This window comes from Pipistrellus hanaki (genome assembly GCF_964339955.1).
Source record: "Pipistrellus hanaki genome assembly, chromosome: 2".
In the NCBI taxonomy this organism is placed as follows: Eukaryota; Metazoa; Chordata; class Mammalia; order Chiroptera; family Vespertilionidae; genus Pipistrellus; species Pipistrellus hanaki.
Window position 1 is genome coordinate 137316561 of NC_140504.1, and position 18726 is coordinate 137335286.

General features: G+C 42.4%; 1 protein-coding gene across 3 annotated transcripts in view; it reads left to right on the forward strand.

Annotated features, from left to right (window-relative positions):
• The window catches only part of LOC311616674 (guanylate-binding protein 1-like), a 69635-nt gene that overhangs the window by 36730 nt on the left and 14179 nt on the right, over positions 1–18726 (forward strand). The window contains exons 1-2 of one of the 3 annotated variants that reach the window (XM_084872344.1): positions 10424–10561; positions 17023–17140. The gene's annotated coding sequence lies outside the window, so the exon portion shown is untranslated. Of the gene's footprint in view, positions 1–10423; positions 10562–17017; positions 17141–18726 lie in introns of those variants that run through there. The other 2 variants (XM_084872343.1, XM_084872345.1) reach the window with 2 other exon arrangements.

The window sequence follows — 18726 nt, forward strand, 5'->3', positions numbered from 1 at the left end:
GCAGCCTCAGGTCCCCGTTCCCAGCCTGGCACCACATAGCCTCAGGTTCCTCCTGATTGCTCATTATTTCCTGATACAAGAACCTTGCCTCCACTGTGGACTCAGCCATCTTGTTATGCGAACCCTGCCTCAGCTGTGGGTGCTGTCATTTTGTCATGGCATGACAGAGGCAGGGTAAATTTGCATATTACCTCTTTTATATAGAATGCTCTTTCTACCTGCTGGATTAAATGATCTTAGTGTGCATGGAAATTTTCCCCATTATTAATATTTGGAACAGAATTTTTGGACTGGAACACAGGGTATTCCCCTGGGCAGAATGGTTCCCAGACTCCTTGTCCATATGAGTTGAAGAATTAATCCAGGGAAAGAAGATGTTATAGCCAAGGAGGAAATTTATTCAAGAACAAGTACAGACTCCCATGTGGACAGGGGAAGAGAATCTCACAGCACAGACTCCCACTTGGGAAGAGGAAAAGAGTCCCACTGAGTTCCTTTTCCCTGTGGCTTAGAAAGGCTGCAGATGCCTGTGCCTTGATATTCCCTCTGGTTGGCCACTCTTCCCTTGGACTTGTTATTACAGTAACTTCTGAGCTCAAAGGTCCAACCTCACATGGGACCTGTGAGGGTATTCTCCCCTCCATCCTTATTGTTTACCTATTTCCTTTGGGCTTTCTTCTCCTTCTGGATGAGGGGCTTTCTTCGCTTTATTTTGTAATTATAGACCTTCTGCTGTTCCCAGCTCCCTCAGGCTATGGAAATGTACCTGTTGCAGCTTCTTGGTTCTCCTGTTCTATACAAATATCCCTTCTGCTGCTTTGCAGCCCTGTATTTTTTTCATGGTCTAAAATTCTAAAATTTCTAAAATTTCCTAAATCTATTTCACCCCCAAAAACTTCTGTTTCATCTTTATTTCTAAAAGTAGGAGATAAACAACTCTCATTCCCAGACCCTCCCATGGGGAAGCAAGCTGAGAAAAGCCAGTAAACCAGGATAGGGAAACTGAGATAGATATTTAAACAGCAATGGAAACCGTCTAGAAAATCTAGATGCCAAGCAGTGGGGAGCCATTTAGTAAATCCCATCTTCCCTAAATCTGGGACACTTAAGAGTAAATGGTATGCAATTTTCCTCCCCAACCAGAGGGTAAATAGCTTAAATCACCCTATGCAGGAAGACAAACAGCAAAAATCCAGTAGGCCCATTTTCCAAACACACCCAAGGACAGATGAAGGTAAGAGAATAAACCTTATGTTGGTACATCAGCATGAAGCTGGTGAATATTCTAATGAGATCCTCCCTAACACCTACCCTAAATCCCAGCCTTTAAAACCCCTCAAAAGAAAGGTCCCACCTGGACCGGTTTGGCTCAGTGGATAGAGCTTCGGAATGCGAACTCAAAGGTCCCGGGTTCGATTCCAGGCAAGGGCATGTACCTTAGTTGCAGGCACATCTCCAGTAGGCAGCTGTGCAAAAGGCAGCTGATCAATGATTCTCTGTGATCGATGTTTCTAACTCTCTATCCCTCTCTTCCTCTCTGTGAAAAATCAATAAAATATATATATATTTTTTTAAAGGTGCAGCTTCCCCCTCTCCCCCCCCCCTTCTCCAATGAGAATGCCTACACCGCCCCCTCCCCATCTTTCCCCACAGGCAGGAATCTCCTCATCTCTAAGGGACCCCACCAAGTTTGCAACTAAGCAGCAATGAGGAGTATCAGATCATTCAGGGAAATTCCCTCAATCTGTTCCCTAGGCCCCCATTTCTCTGACTTCTTAGTAAGCCAAATCATCCCAGCCTGTGCTCATTTCCCCAGCCCTTTCTTATTCACTTCCCAGCTCTAATAAACATCCTCTAAAATTCACTTGCACTCATATTGTGAAACTTTTCCTGCATGAAGTCAAGAACACACACACTATCCACTACCGCCAGGCACTAGGCAGACACACTCAGGGCCAGGTCCCCTTTCTGGTCACAATGTGACTTACATTCTGCCAAGCAGACTCACCACAGTGAGACTCAGATGCAGATGTGAGCGCCACAAGATGCTCTTTTTCATGGGGCAGTTGTTTTCTTAAAAACATGAAGGTAGGTGTTAATGTAAAAAATCATTCAAACCCGTAAAGAATTTTTATGAGTTTATTTGAGCCAAACTGTCAACAACTGCCAGGAAGCAATATCTCAATGGATTGGGGTAGTGCTTTGGAGAATGGCAGTCTTACATCTATTTTTATACATTGAAATCAAAGGAGGGACATAGGTGAGTCACATGAAATCCACTGGTGATAGATTAGAGATGGGGAGAAACCAAAGCGGGTGGGTTGGGGGGTAGGTGGGAGGTGGAAACCTCTGGGATTGGATAAGAAGTAAAATGATAAGACACATACTTAGGTGGTTAAAGGAACAATTAAAGTGATAACAATGAAGGAATTTGGGGTATCGGTCCCAGCGAACAGGCACATTAGGTTATGCCCCAAGGGATCTGGAAAAAGGGAAATTATAAGTTATGCAGACATTTCAAGATATATTATTGTAGATTTTAAAAGAAAGATTCACTTAAGGTAAAGGTTGACCTTGTCAGTGAAGATACAGGCCTAGGTCATAACTACAAACCATAACCAATTTTAGTTAAACTTTAATTTCAGACCATCCTCTGTGGTTACTGGAGGTCCCTGAGTTTGCAAGACTGCCATGTAGGCCTTCCCTGAACTTGCCAGGTTAGCATGTGGCCCCTTACACAGGAGAGTCAGTTTCTCAGACCTGACATTTATGGCATTTATGGCATGTGATATGGAGGCCACATGGCAGGGCCTGTGGTATTTTCTCAGAAGAAGCCTTTATTGAATGTGTTGTGTTGTTTCTTACTGAATAGCTATATAATCAGGCTCCCTACCCATCTTCAGAATTAACTCTCATCTATAAGATCAAAGAATCTCGTCAAGTCCCCGAAAATGGTGAAACAACAACAAATCATATTGGGAAAATGGATTATTCATACACAAAAGCATTAAGTTGGAACCTTAAGCCATATATATAAATTAACTCAAAAATATATTAAAGATCTAAATGTAACACTGAAAACTATAAAACTCCTAGAAGAAAACATAGCAGAAAGCCTCATGACATTGGATTTGGCAATTGTATTAGATATGACACTAACAGTACAAGAAACCAAAACAAATATCTTATTTAATAAAAAAGTAATATGCAAATTAACCATCATTCTGCTATAGCAACAAGCTATGCCCACCAGCCAAATAGAACAAGTATGCAAATTAACCTAACCAAGATGGCTACAGCCACAGAGAGCAGGAGGGAGGATTGGGTTTCCCTGGCAACAAAGGAAGTCAAGTTTTCCGCCTTCCCTTGCCAGCCTACGCCTGCTACAAAGTTTCAATTATAGAAAGTAAACAAATCCAAACAGAAATGGCGGCAGTCATGGAGCAAGCAGGAGACTAGGCTCCGCTCCAGGCTACAAAGTTTCAATTGTAGAAGGTAAATAAATTCTAGATACCAAAGGTAAATAAATTCTAGATACCAAAGGTAAATAAATTCTAGCTTCCACTTGGGTCTCCAGGGACTTGTCTGGCCTGCAAACCACCACAGGCCCCTCAATCAGGCCACCCCATGCCACAAGACACATTAGGTTGAGCCCTAAGGAGACTGGAAAAAGGTTATACTCCACCCTGATCCAGGACACCCTGCAGGGAAAATCAGCTAGCCCCCACCCGTGCACCAGGTCTCTATCATATCTAAATAAAAGTAAAAAAAAATAAAAATGATATGCAGATTGACCATCACTCCAACACACAAATGGCTGCCTCCATGTGGTCAAAGATCCTGCCCCCATGTGGACACAAGATGGCCACCACAAGATGGCTAGCAGAGGAGGGAAGTTGGGAAGCACCAGTCCTGCAAGGAAAGGCAGTTGGGGGCAATCAACCCTGCAGGGGAGGGCAGTTAGGGGTGACCAGGCTGGCAGAGGAGGAAGTTGGGGGGAAATAGGTTGGCAGGGGAGCAATTAGACATCAATCAGGCTGGAATGGGAGTGGTTAGGGGGTGATCAGGCTGGCAGGCTGAAGTGGTTAGGGGCAATCAAGAAGGTAGGCAGGTGAGCAGTTGGGAGCCAGCAGTCCTGGATTGTGAGAGAGATCCCAGATTGGAGAAGGTGCAGGCTGGGCTGAGAAACCTCCTCTCCCCCGCCCCCATAAACGAATTTTGTACATCAGGCCTCTAGTAGATAAATAAGACCAGATCAAATTTTAAAACTTCTGTGCATCAAACAAAACTATCAACAGAGTCAAAAGGCAACTCACAGAATGAGAGAAAATATTTAAAAATTACGCATCTGATACATAGAATATATAAAGAATTTCTAAAGTTCAAAACAACCTAGTTTAAAAATAGTCAAAGGACTTGAATAGATATTTCTCCAAAGAAAATATACTGTACATATGAAAAGGTGCTCAATATCCTTAATTATTACAGAAATGAAAATCAAACATCACCTCACACCTATTAGGATGGCCACTGTCTTTAAGTAAAAAAATAACAAATATTGGTAAGGATATGGAGTAATTAGAACTCTTGTGAAATGTGAGTAGGAATGAAAAATGTTACAGCTGCTATGGAAACCTGCATGATAGCTCATCAAAAACTTTAAAGAGTCATTACAGATACCTCACACAGACACCAAATTGCCCTTAGTCAGAGGTAGAAAACTGTCCCCAACCTCCATGCTTGTCATCTCTTAAAAGTGAATTTATATCAGAAAACTCCAGGTTGTTCCATTGTGATAAAGTAAATTTATTTATTTTTCTATATATTTTTATTGATTTCAGAGAGAAAGGAAGAGATAGAAACATCAATGGTGAGAGAGAATCCTTGATTGGCTGCCTCCTGCAAGCCCCCTACTGAGGATTGAGACCACAACCTGTGCATGTGCCCTTGACCAGAATTGAACCTGGGACCCTTCACGCTGCGGGCAGAAGCTCTATACACTGAACTAACCAGCCAGGGCAAGACAATTTATTAAAGCATGCATATTTATTAAAGAAGTAAGGCAGAGAAATCATGTGATATTTATCTTTCTCCGACTGGCTTATTTCACTTAGCATAATGCTCTCCAGTTCCATCCACACTGTTACAAATGGTAAGAGTTCCTTCTTTTTTATAGCAGTGTAGTATTCCATTGTGAAGATATACCATCTTTTTTGATCCACTCATCTGCTGATAGGCATTTAAGCTGTTTCCAAACTTTAGTTATTGTAAATTGTGCTGCTTTGAGCATAGCAATGCATATATCCTTTCTGACTGGTGTTTCTGATTCCTTGGGATATATTTTTAGAAATGGAATGATTGGGTCAAATGGGAGTTGATTTTTTTATTTTTTGAGGAAACTCCATACTGTTTCCCAAGGTGGTTGCACCAGTCTGCATTCCCACCCGCAGTGCATCAGGGTTCCTTTTTCTCATCATCCTCGCCAAGACTTGTCATTTGTTAATTTGTTGATGATAGTCATTCTGGCAGGATACATATGTAATTGCTTTTTGATTTGCATCCCTTGGATTATTAGTGACTTTGACCATGTCTTCATATGTCTCTTGGCCTTCTTTATGTCCTCTGACTTTCCTTTTCACACTGACTCATCATTTGAGGAAATCCCAAATCAATCATCAGGGCCTTGTAACTCAATGAACTGCTATGTATTAAGTCTGATCAAATAATTGAATTGATACCTGCTACCCTGGGAACTGACCTTCAGGCCACTTCACAATGGACATTCCACTTGCTAAGATCATTATCTCTTTCCTCTGTGCTGTCCCAGAATCTGGACCTGCCCAGAGAATTCTGCACCTGAAAAAAGCCTTCCTGTAGTCCTTTAAAAATCTCTGACTTCTATCTTTGGGTGCTGGCACCATTTGGGGGCTCAGCCCTTCTGGTATCCAGATAACCTAATTTATATAACCTACCTAATAAAAAAGTAATATGCAAATTGATCATCACTTCAACACACAAGATGGATGCCTCTTGGGGAGCAGTTAGACATCAATCAGGCTGGCATGGGAGTGATTAGAGGGTGATCAGGCTGGCAGAAAGAAGTGGTTAGGGACAATCAGGAAGACAGGCAAGTGAGCTATTGGGAGCCAGCAGTCCTTTATTGTGAGAGGGATGTCCAATTGCCTGTTTAGGCCCGATCCTGGTAGCTTTGGGCCTACATGGGAAGTCAGACATCCCTCAAGGGGTCCCAGATTAGAGAGGGTGCAGGCTGGGCTGAAGGAAACCACCACCATATGTACAAATTAAATGCACCAGTCCTCTAATATATATATAAAATCCTAAGCAACCATTACCACCAGTCACTAAAATGTGCACTGAGCACCAGGGAGCAGTGGCTCAATGCAGGAGCTGTCCCCTGTTGATCAGTGTGCTTCCATAGCCAACTTTCCGTGTCTGGCCAACCTCCTACAGTTCCTCCCTCAGGCGGGTAGACCTTGATCAGCCCAGATCAGGACTGGCCAAGACAAACCAAATCAGCCCTGATTGCCATCCAGGCTGAGGAACCCACCCATGCATGAATGCATGCATCAGGCCTATAGTAAATTCATAATTGTTTACCCCTTTTGGCCTCATGTGTTCCTTCTTCAGTGACCCTAACACTATAAACAAACTGCTAGCCCTGACCACTATTGCTCAGTTGGTCAGGTGTTGTCCTGTCCAGCAAAAGGTTTCAGGTTCAATTCGAGGTCAGTAAACTTGCCAGGATGTGCACTTGGTCCCTGGTCTGGGGCATGTAAAAGGTTTTGCGTTATGTCAACGTTTCTTCCTCTCTCACTCTCTCTTCCTTTCTTCCTGAAAATAAAAAACAAGCAAACAAAAACATGAAATATATTTAAATGGTACTTACTTGTGTGTAAAATGCAAATAATATTTGCATTATATGCATGAGCTGAAGAATAAATTGAATTTGGTTAATAACACCTGTAAAGAGTATAGAACCACAACAGGAACCCAGCATATGTGGGGTTTGGACCCACACACTGCACAGCAGAAGGAAGTGGCAAACCATTGCTGTGTTTTTCTATTCTTTCCCCCTCTCTTCCTTTTCATTTTACTGAGCTGAATAAAATTAAATTGAATGCTTTCATGCAAATACTCAAGAAGAAACTGACCACACATCAAAACAAGACCTGCTGATAACCATCGGTGACTAGAATGCACAGGTAGGAAATCAAATATCAGAATCAAGCATCATTGATAAATTTGGAGTTGGTGTCAGAAACAAAGTAGGAAAAGAGCTCGTGAAGTTCTGTAAGATCAAGCAGTTTTTCCATCACATACACTTGCTTCACACAATCAAAAAGACAAGTGTCTACAAGGACATCAGCAGACAAGTGATATATTGATAGAAGGAAATGGACTTTGTAATTGGAAGCAGAAGTTGTATTTCCTTAAAAAAAATTACTCTTCTGGGTAAATTTTTAAACAAATATACAGTAGAATATTGAGACATTCTGTTAAGCATGGTAGCAATCCTCATGGGTAAAAACTGCTGTTAAGTTTAACCCTGCTGTTCTGGCTTCTGTACTTATTTGCTTGCTAAAATAATAGCAAAATTATTTTGATTTTCTGAACTTATATAAGTTATCACATTAGATTGAATACTCCATTGATTGTAGTTTGAATATCCCATTGATTGTGATCTTACTGATCTTTTGAAACACATTCCTCTGCACCTAGAGATGAGGACAGCACAATTGCTCTGAATTGCCTCAATGGCTCCAGATAATGTATTCCGATTGACTCAGTGGTCCCAAGAAGCAAAACTATAATTAATCTTTGTAGATATCTCCCTTGCTCAATGTAGCTTCTGTAACTGCTTTTTGCTAACCAGGTTCCTCATTCCAAACCTAAAGATGTAATCGATACCTTTGTGATATTTGCCTATATAAGCATGATGTTTCCACCATTTTGGGACTGTGAGATTTGGAGCCATAACTCCCTCTCAGTTGCCGGCTTATTGATTACATGATTCATTAATTTGAGTATTTACTCCCGGGGTACATCACAACATTTGGAGGCCCCAGCCAGATCCAGCCACTAGCAGGCGCTGGTTCTGACACCAAGGGAGGCCTATCTCCCCTGGGCTGGTTGTGCAAACCTGGGGATCTCTAGGTGGTGCACAATCTGAGGTGTTCCAGGGCCCCAGAGAACTTCCATTCAGATCCAGCAGGTGGACAGGGAACGTTGGCCCGTCCCTAAAATATTTTCTTGGAGCCATCTGGAAACTCTCCAGAAGGTGAGTTTTGGTTCTTGGGATCGGTCATTTGGGGATTAGGAGAAGAGCTGGATGCAGCTGAAACTTCCCCATACTCAAAGTGCCCTGAGATGTCAGAGGTCAATTTTGGTTTTTGTTTTTTTTGTCTGTGGGCCCTATGTGACTGTGTGTCATTTTCACTATTTTGATCAAAGTCTCTTGGGAGACATTTCATGGTTCTATCCAGCCTTTTTAACTATCAAAGGATTGGATGAATGGATTACTGATCTAGCTTTTCAAGGATCTTTAAGGGACTTCACACCAGATAAGGTGACTCTATATTCTTTCCTCCTAATCTGTATATTGTCTCTCCCTGACTAAAGATCCCATTTCACAGGTTAATGTGGACTTCTCCTCACAGCCCCAGGCAGGCCAAGCAGTGGTTTTAACTTTTTTCTTTCTCTCCTCCTTGAGCACTCACCACACATTCACCAACAAACTGCAAACCCCTCCCCTCCTTCTGGCTATAACCTCTCCCAGAGCCACCTCTCCCACCAGCTGGAGCCAGTTTTTGTGGGAGGAGGACCCAGCTCTCAGAAGAGCCCCTTGGGCTACATCCTGAAGAATTTTAAGGAAGATTATGTGGAAGGGGCTGACTATGGTGTTAAGCTTTATTCAGTGGGAAGACTCAGAACACTGCCTGAGTCAGAATGGCCTGCTTTTGGTGTGTACTGGCCAGGAACAGGCTCTTTTGATCCCCAGTTTATTCGGGTAACCTGGAATACCATTACTGGGGATGAAGGGCACCCTGGCCAGTTACATACATAGATCAGTTGCTGACCCTAGTCCAGAATCCCCCATCCTGGTTTAAGAATTGTGCCTTGCAAGCAGGGGCCCAAGTTTTAGTAGCGGGACCTAAGGCTGTTTCTAAGAAAATCCAGAAACCTGAACCCCCTGCTCTGCTTCCCACTCCAGAACTTCCAGTCCTTCCTCCACCAAAGTGCCATGCCAGAGCCAAAACAGGACACTTCCCTTTCACCACCAAACACTGAGACCAGCTAAGTTTATGCAAGCTCTGAAGGACTCCCACAAGAGGGAACAGTCTCCTCGGCCATCTTGGCCTTGAGAGAAGTGCAGTGCCAACGGATGGGGAAATGGGAGGACATCCCTTTATGGTTATGTCCTGTTCTCCAGGAGCACCTCTATAATCAGAAGGCATGAAACCCCCAGGTCTCTGAGAAGCCTCGGGCTTTAATTGATCTGCTTGAAACTGTTTTCCTTACCCACCAGCCAACCTGGGAGGATTGTCAGCAACTCCTGCCTACCTTCTTTACCTCAGAGGAACAAGAACAGATGCATTCAGAAGCCTAGAAGGCTGTTGTAGGGTCTGGTCGCTTGAGGAAAACCTGGACCAGATTGAGGAAGCATTTCCTTCTCTTTGCCCCCAAGAGGACCCCAATACCAATAGGAGTAAGGGCTTCCTTGGACAATTTTCACCACATTCGCCTAAGGAGCTTAAAAGCAGCAGCCAGAAAACCCACAAATCTATCTAAAGTCAGTGAAGTTGTCCAGGGCCGCAGGAGTCACCTGCAGCTCTTCTGGGCCGTTTATGCGAGGCTTATGGAGTCTATACTCCCATTGACCCAGAGGCTCTGGAGAACCTGAGAGCGATCAATGTGGCCTTGCAACACAGTCAGCCCCAGATATCAGAAATAAACTTCAAAAACTGGAAGGACTTGAAGGATTGAATAGGTCACAATTAGTAGAAGTAGCCCAGAAGGTCCTTAACCATAGAGACATCCTGAAGGAGAAGCAGAACAAGAGAATGGCAGAGGCAGTGGTAGCTGTGCTGCGAGAGACAGGCCACAAGGCTGTGGGTTGTAAGCTGCTGTTGTTATCCTTGGCCTGCTGTGTCTCCCTCAGTGCTACTGCCTCCTGTTGAACCAGAGAGTGTGACCACATGTTGTTCCATGAAGTGAGACTGGGGCCACGTTCTCTTTTCAGGACCTACTAGTCCACTTGAGCCAAATGTCCTCTGCTGGCCTGTCACAAACTAGGAAAGAAATGCTGTACAGTCCATGTACTCTCCCATTTGCATAGCTTTCAGAAATTCCTTTTATGGTTGTAGAGTCACTGCTTTTTACTCAGTGCTTTCAGTTTCACATTACTCTAAAGCTTTTATTTCTAATTAAGTACTTTAGGACATCAGGACAGCCACATCACATTGGAGTTTAAATAAAAGCCCAACCATCCAGTGAGAGGCAGAGAAGTAACAAACCAACCTACACTGAGGGGGAAAAACAGGTAAGAACTTTATTTACTTATTAAAGCATCTTTCTCTCCACCTCTAAAGAACCTGTTCTCTGAGAATGAAGTCCAGTATAAGGCTGGGGCAAGGTGGGAAGGTTTTACAAGGGTCAGTTCATTTTTCAAAGAACGATGAGCATGAAGGTAGGTTGCAGTGGAGCCCTTGTGTGACAGACGGTGAGGTGCAGTCTCAGTGCATCTCTAAGTATCAAAACTGTGCATGGAGGAATTACACAGCAGCAGACATGGGGCTACATTCAGAGTTTAAAATGCATTACAATTGTTTTCCTTCTTGCCAACATTGTGTTGGCTGCATACACAGTTAATTTCAGACCATCCTTTGTGGTTACTTTAGGTCTCTGAGTTTGCAAGACTGCCATGTAGGCCTTCCCTATGCTTGTCTTTCATGGAGTTTTCTCAATTCTGATCTGACTGCAGCTGACACACTGAAAAGGCTACAGATGAGTTATTTTCATGAGAAAGAGCAATGAAATTGAGATGCAGTGTAAACAGCCACCTGACACTGTTAAAAAGAAGAAAGAAAAACCTGAAACTCAGACTGAAAGATGAAGTTTCACAAAAACACCATACATTTTAGACATATAGATAAGCTTTGTATCAAAGAGGATTACTCTTTGAAAAGTAACTCAGGTTCTGGTTGCCATTTATGAGGGAGGATGGGGGCTGGATGAAAATGGGAAAGGAATTAAGAAATACAAATTGGTACTTACAAAACAGTCATAGGGATGTAAAGCAGAGCCTAGGGAATATAGTCAATAATCTATATAATAAAAGCTAAGCAATCATTACAGCAGAATAATCAAAAAGACTGGTTGCTATGATGAGCACTGCCCACCAGGGAGCAGGGGCTCAATGCAGGAGCTGCCCCCTGGTGGTCAGTGTGCTCCCATAGCCAACTACTCACAGCTGATCAACTTCCTGCAACTCCTTCATTGGCCAACTGGCCGACCTCTGCAGTCCATCCCCCTCATCCAGACAACCTCCCAGGCTCCTCCCCTTGTCCTGCCAGTCTCACTCAGCTCCTTTTTCCCTGTCTGGTCGGCCCTGATCATCACTGATCAGGACTAGGTGAGATGCCGCAATGAGCCCCAATTGCCAACCAACCCCAGGGACCCCACCCGTGCACAAATTCGAGCATCAGGCCTCTAGTAATGTAATAATTATGGATGCTGACATGTAGGTTCTAGACCGCTAGAAGCCCATAGAAGGAATCGACTTTTTTTACTTTTAATTTCTTTATTAATTAAGGTATTACATATGTGTCCTTATCCCTCCATTACCCCACAGTTATGCCCTCACCCACCTGTTGTCTGTGTCCATTGGTTAGGCTTATGTGCATGCATACAAGTGCTTTTGTTGACCTCTCCCCCTTACCCCCACCCTCCCCTACCTGAAGGGATCCTTTAAAGGTATACAAATGTCTAACCACTATGTAGAGCACTGAAACTCCCATAATAGTGATTGTCAACTGTAACTGAAAAATAACAATCTTACCTAATAATAGACAAACATGGAAATTGACCATACCTCCTCCACGCCAATAAGGAGTGATACGTAAATTAACCCAAAAAAGACAGCCCCATTCCCAGTCTCTTAGGGCCTTTGGGCATCGTGGAAAAGCAGGAATGGAGTGGACAGAGGTGGCTCCTAGAGCATAAAGAGGTGGCTCTCTGAACAAAAAGAGGCGGCTCAAGGGCCTGAGCAGAAAGGGCCTGAACTAGGCTGGAAAGGCAGTGCTGGCAGCCAGGGAAAGGAAAGTCCATTCTAGCACGAATCTTCGTGAATTGGGCTTTTAGTTTTTTAATAAAATAAAACAAACAATAGCCTGGTTCACTTGATCCGATTTCTTAGGACCAACTTCTTTCTTACGGCTTACATGCAGAATTTGGCCCCACTACTTTACTAAAATGTTTGCTCTTAAAAGAACCTGCATTGCTAAACCCAGCAGTTTGTTCACCTGACCTCTCTGTGCTCTCAAGCAGTTTTGTTCTTGCTTTCTGAAAACTGCCTCTGAATTCCTTGGCTTGGCATGAACTTTACTCATCACCTACTTGTCTGACAACCCTCTCTTTCTCTCCTTTCAGCTCTTCCTTTCACTCTCCTCCCCAGTTTATTTCCCTCCTGTCTTCTTCCTGCTTCTCCTTCTCCTCTACCAAACAGAAAAACAAAAACCTATAAGTGTATGGCTGGAAATATATTTTCATAAAACAACCTAGGCTCTTCACAGATAAGAAAAAGTTAAAGGAGTTCATCACCACCAAACCAGGATTACATAAAATGCTGAAGGGTATTATTTTATTTTATTTTATTTTATTTTTATTTTTATTTTCATTTTTTACAGAGAGTAAGAGAGAAGGATAGAGAGTTAGAAACATCGATGAGAGAGAATCATTGATCAGCTGCCTCCTGCACCACCCCTACTGGGGATGTGCCCGTAACCAATATACATGCCCTTGACAGGAATCGAACCCGGGACCTTTCAGTCTGTAGGCTGACACTTTATCCACTGAGCCAAACCGGTTTAGGCATGAAGGGTATTCTTTAAGAAGAGGAAGAAGAAGAAAAGGTAAAGGTAAAAATTATGAACAACAAAAAGACATCAAATACATGCCTACCAACAAGTGAATCTAAAAATCAAGGGATATAGAAAGGGAGTTGACTAACAATTCTCAGGGAGAAAGGGGTCTGAGGGGTGTGGGAAGAGATTGGACAAAAATCTTAACACCTATGGATAAAGAAGTGGTGGGGGTAAGGGCATGGGGTGGGGTGGGGAATCAGGTGGAGGGGACTTATGGGAGGGGAGGAGAGAAACACCTATAATAATCTGAACAATAAAGATTTATTAAGAAAGAAAAAAATAAAACCTAGGCTCTCCTGATCTTTTAAACCATATTTCATAGTCTTTTGTTCCCTTACACCACACACATGTATCCACAAACATGGTTTTTGGCAACGTTCAGAATTTGCAGCCTTGCAGTCTTACCCCCTCTTGCTTGTAGGCTAATTTTTTGTGAAGCTAATGAAGTTGAAGCATATATCCCCTTGCTTTCACAAGCCCATATCAAGGCTTTGGGCAGGTCCCTAGTCATCTTTTTCATACAGTCATACATTTTTATAAAATTAGCAAATGTAAGTTATATTGGTTCCAACTTCCAGAATAGCAGTATAAACAGTTCTGTGAAACCTGGCTTCTGCAAAATAAGCACAACTAGTAGAAAACAAACACATTTCAAGCCTGTGAAAAATGTTCTTCCTGTTTTTGAACAGTAATCAAGAGTGTAGACACTTAGATGAAGGGTGGATTGAATGATTGCGGTGGGACATGTGCAGGAGGCAACCAATCCAAGTGTCTGTTTCAGGCTGATGTTTCTCTCTCTCTGTCTCTGCCCCCTCTCTTCCACCCTTCCTAAAAATCAATGTAAACATATCCTCCAATGAGAATTGACAACAGCAACAAAATCTCTGAAAATTTGCCAAAGCGCATACATAAAATGACGAAACATTTATTCCCAAAAGTCTTTATTCATAGGAGAAATAATTAACAAATAAATATTAAATTTCTTACATATGGCCATGATGTAAACTACTCTCTAAACCCTATTCTATTTTATATCTCATGTCTAGAAAATATATTTTTCATATATTTGTATTTATTTTAGAGAGAGGAAGGGAGACGGAAAGATGGAAACATCAATAATGAGAGCAAAACATTGATTGTCTGCTTCCTATGCTGCCGCTACTGGGGATCAAGCCTACAACCCAGGCATGTACCCTGACCAGCAATTGAATTCTGACCTCCTCGTTCATGGTCCCATGCTCAACCATTGAGCCACTAGGCAAGTTCTACTCTGAAATTTTTAATTGAAATCTAAAAAAAAAAAAATTTTTCCTAGGGTAAATTAAAGGCTTTGTTCATGAAAGTGGTTAAATGTCAACGTCATTGTCATAACAATATTTTTTAATGTATTCCTTCAATTGTACTTCTATAACTTTCTAAAATAATACAAATCTTCCCCTTATCCATCCCAGTGTTGACAGAACTTCTGGCCATGTTGGGGAATTTCATGACTATCTTCTGGATCAAAAGAACATGGTTAAAGTTCTTGATCTACTTAGAATGGAAGTTCTAATCCATCCTATCTCCTTACGTGCAGATAAGATGACACCCTGGGCATGGCCTCAGACATGCACATGCCAGGCCCAGTGTGCCTCCTCATTGAGAACACAGACACACAACTAGTGGTTAACCCAGAAGCTTTGAAGATCCTGTCTGCCATTACACAGCCTGTGGTGGTGGTGGCCATTGTGGGTCTCTACCGCACAGGCAAATCCTACCTGATGAACAAGCTAGCTAGGCAGAAAAAAGGTGAGGGGCACCAGCTAAGCTCTGCCAGATCCCTTCTCCCCACCCACACTCTCAGCTCTGAGTTCAGTGTTATAGGAAGAGCAAGGTAGAGATGGGGAGGCATCTTGAAAGTGAGTTTTTAATCTATCTAATGTTGCTTTCTTACCTTATTGTGTTCTGAAAGAGTCAATGCAATGTCTCTTCCCACTTTCCTTAATTTCCCTTTTAAAAGCATAATTTGTTTTCTTTTCCTAGAATTCTATGTTTGATTTTTTAAAGAATCAACGTATCATTTCCTATAGCAACTCTACCATTTTACATTCTCCCAGAAATGCACAGGATTCTAATTTCTCCACATTCTTGCCAATACCTGTTATTTCCTTGTGTATGTGGTATTTTTTATTGTTGTTTTTTTTTATTGACTTCAGACAGGGAGAGAGATATATAGAAACATTAATAATGAGAGAAAAACATGGATTATCTACCTCCTGCATGCTCCACACTGGGGATCAAGCTCATAACCCAAGCTGGGAATAGAACCAGGACCTCCTGGTACATAGATCTACACTCAACCATGAGCCACTCTGGCCAGGTTGCTATTTTGATTTTGGTAGTGATCATCCTAATGGGTGTGAAACAGTATCTCATTATGGCTTTGATTTGTATTTCCTTGATAGCTAGTGCTGTTAATTATCTTGTTAGATGTTTATTGGTTATTTGTAAATTTTCTTTTTTTTTAATTTAATTTTATTGCTTAAAGTATTACAAAGAGTAGTATATATGTTTCCTTTATTTCCCCATTGACCTTCCCCTGGCCTCTCCTACCACCCAGTATTTTGCATCCATTGGTTATGCATATATGCATGCATACATGTCCTTCAATTGATCTCTTACCTCCCATCCCAACATTCCTCAGCCTTCCCATTGTAGTTTTGACACTCTGTTCAATGCCACTCTGCCTCTGTATCTATTTTTGTTCATCAGTTTATAAAGTTTTATTATCCATAAATGTGTAAGATCATGTAGTATTTTTCTTTCGTTGCCTGGCTTATTTCACTTAGTATAATTCTCTCTAGTTCCATCCATGCTGTTGCAAATGGTAAGAATTCCTTCTTTTTTACAGCAGCATAGTATTCCATTGTGTAGATGTACTATAGTTTTCTAATTCACTCATCTGCTGGTGGGCATTTAGGCTGTTTTCAATCTTAGCTATGATAAATTTTTCTGCTATGAATATAGGGGCACATATATCCTTCCTGACTGCTGTTTCTCATTTCTTGGGATATAGTCCTATCAGTGAGATTACTGTGTCAAATGGGAGTTCCATTTTTAACTTTTTGAGAAAACTCAATACTGTCTTCCCCAGTGGCTGCACCAGTCTGCATTCCCACCAGCAGTGCACTAGGGTTCCTTTTTCTCTGCATCCTTGCCAACACTAACCAACTCAGCATTGGCGGGGATGAGAAATACTGGTGGTTTGCCACTCCCAGTGACATACTTTAACCTGCTTGAAAGAGGGAAGATTGGGCCGCATCTTGTTTACCACACTCACCAGGCACCAGCAATGGAGCTTTGGTCAAACTGAACTGTAATATTAGAGTCATTCAATGAATTAGGCTGACTCAGCAAGAAAGCAGGAGGGAAGTTTATTAGAAGGAATGGGGGGATGGAGCCACAATAGGGGAAGGTAAGAACTCAGTCTCTGCTTTCCTTAGGGTTGAATTTTATGTGCAAAATCACAAGGGGCAGAGGCTGGGGATATAATAACTGTTCTAGTGTGATAAGATGGAGTCCATTTCCTTCAACACAATTAGTGCTGCCCTTGAGGCTGTGGACTGTAAACTGCTGTTATCCTGCTGCCTCGCCCTCAGTGTGACTGCCTCCTGTTGCACCAGATAGGGTGACCCCAGGTTGTTCCATGAAAGTCCTTTTGAGACTTTCTAGTCCACCTTTGCCAAATGTCCTTGGCTGGCCTGTCATGAACTAGTTATGAAATCCTACCCTCCCGTTTTCAGAGCCTGCAGAAATTCCTTTCATGGTTATTCAGTGCTTTCAGTTTCACATTACTCTAAACCCTTAATTTCTAGTTAAGAACTTTAGGAAGTCAAGACAGCCACGTCACATCAGAGTTTAAATAAAAGCCCAAACATCCCATCCAGTGAAAGGCAGAGAAGAAACACCACTGCAACTACACTGAGGAGAAAAAAAAGGTAAAAATTATTTTCTCATTAGGCAGCTTTCTCCCCATGTCTACAGGAACTGTACTCTGAGAAACAAACTCCAGGATAAGGTTGGGGCAGGGTGGGAGAAAATTATACGGGTCAGTTCATTTTCCAAAAAACAATGAGCATGAAGATCAGGTTGAAGCAGAGCCTGTGTGGGGCAAACGATGAAATCCAAACCTATCGATATCATGTGGCAGCAATCCCTAAGAATCTCTACTGTGCTTGGAGGAATTAGACAGCAGCACACATGGGGCTAATCTCAGAGTTTGAAATGCATTACGGTTGTCTTTCTTTTTGCCAACATTGTGTTGCCTGCAGACTCAGTTAAATGAGCATTGTCTTTGACAGAACTTGTAATCTCCTCTGACTGCAGCTGACACACTGAAAGGGCTACAGATATGTTATTTTTATGAGAACGAAGCATATAAAATGAGATGCAACTTAAACAGCCACCTGACACTGTTAAAAAAGAAAAACCTGAAACTCAGACTAAAAGACAAAGATTCACAAAAACAGCATAAATTTTAATCATATAGAAGAGCTTTGTTTCACAGTGGATTGCTCATTTAAAAGTAACCCAGGTTCTACTTGCCAGATGTGAGGGAGTCTGGGGGCTGGGTGAAAATGGGAAAGGGATTAAGAAATACAAATTGGCAGTTATAAAACAGTCAAAGGGATGAAAAGTAAAGCCTAGAGAATATAGTCACTAATCTATAATAATAAAAGGGCAATATGCTAATTAGAACAGACATCTTTCCTGATGAAGCTCTAGCTGGACAGAAGTCAGCTCGCATCCTGAGTGCCTGCGGGGGCCTCAGGGAAGCCAGCTAGGGTCCTTGGTGCCTGCAGGTGGCCAGAGGACAGAAGCCTGGGTCTCAAGTGCCAGAGAGATGCTGGTAATAGTAGCTGGGGGAAGGAAGGCTTACTCTTGCACACATTTTTGTTCATAGGGCATCTAGTCTAATTAATAAAAGTGTAAGCAACTATTACTTTGAAACAACCAGAATGACCGGTTGCAATGATGCACACTGACCATCGGGGACAGAAGCTCAATGCAGCATTTGCATCCTGGTGGTCAGTGTGCTTCCATAGCCAACCTCTTGCAACTGACCAACTTCCTGCTGCCCTTTCCCCAGACAGCCAGCCAGCCTCTTCAGCCCTTCTCACTCCCATCTGGCCAACCTCCCAGGCCGCTTACCCTGGCTGGCCAATCACCCTCAGCCCCTTACCCTGTCCAGCCGGCCCTGATCAGTACAGATCCAGACTCAGCTAGACACTCTGATGAGCCCCTATCACGGGCAAGACTGAGGGACCCCACCCATGCACAAATTTGTGCGCCAGGCCTCTAGTAATGTAAAAATTATGTATGCTGACATGTAGATACTAGACCCATAGAAGGGATCCCTTTAAGGTATACAAATGTCTAACTACTATGTAGTGCACTGAAACTCATATAATATTGATCATCAACTGTAATTTTAAAAAAACAATTTTTAAAAATTAAATTAAATTAAAAATTGCCCCAGTTTACTAGATGCAATTTCTTAGGGCCAACTTCTTTCATATCCCTT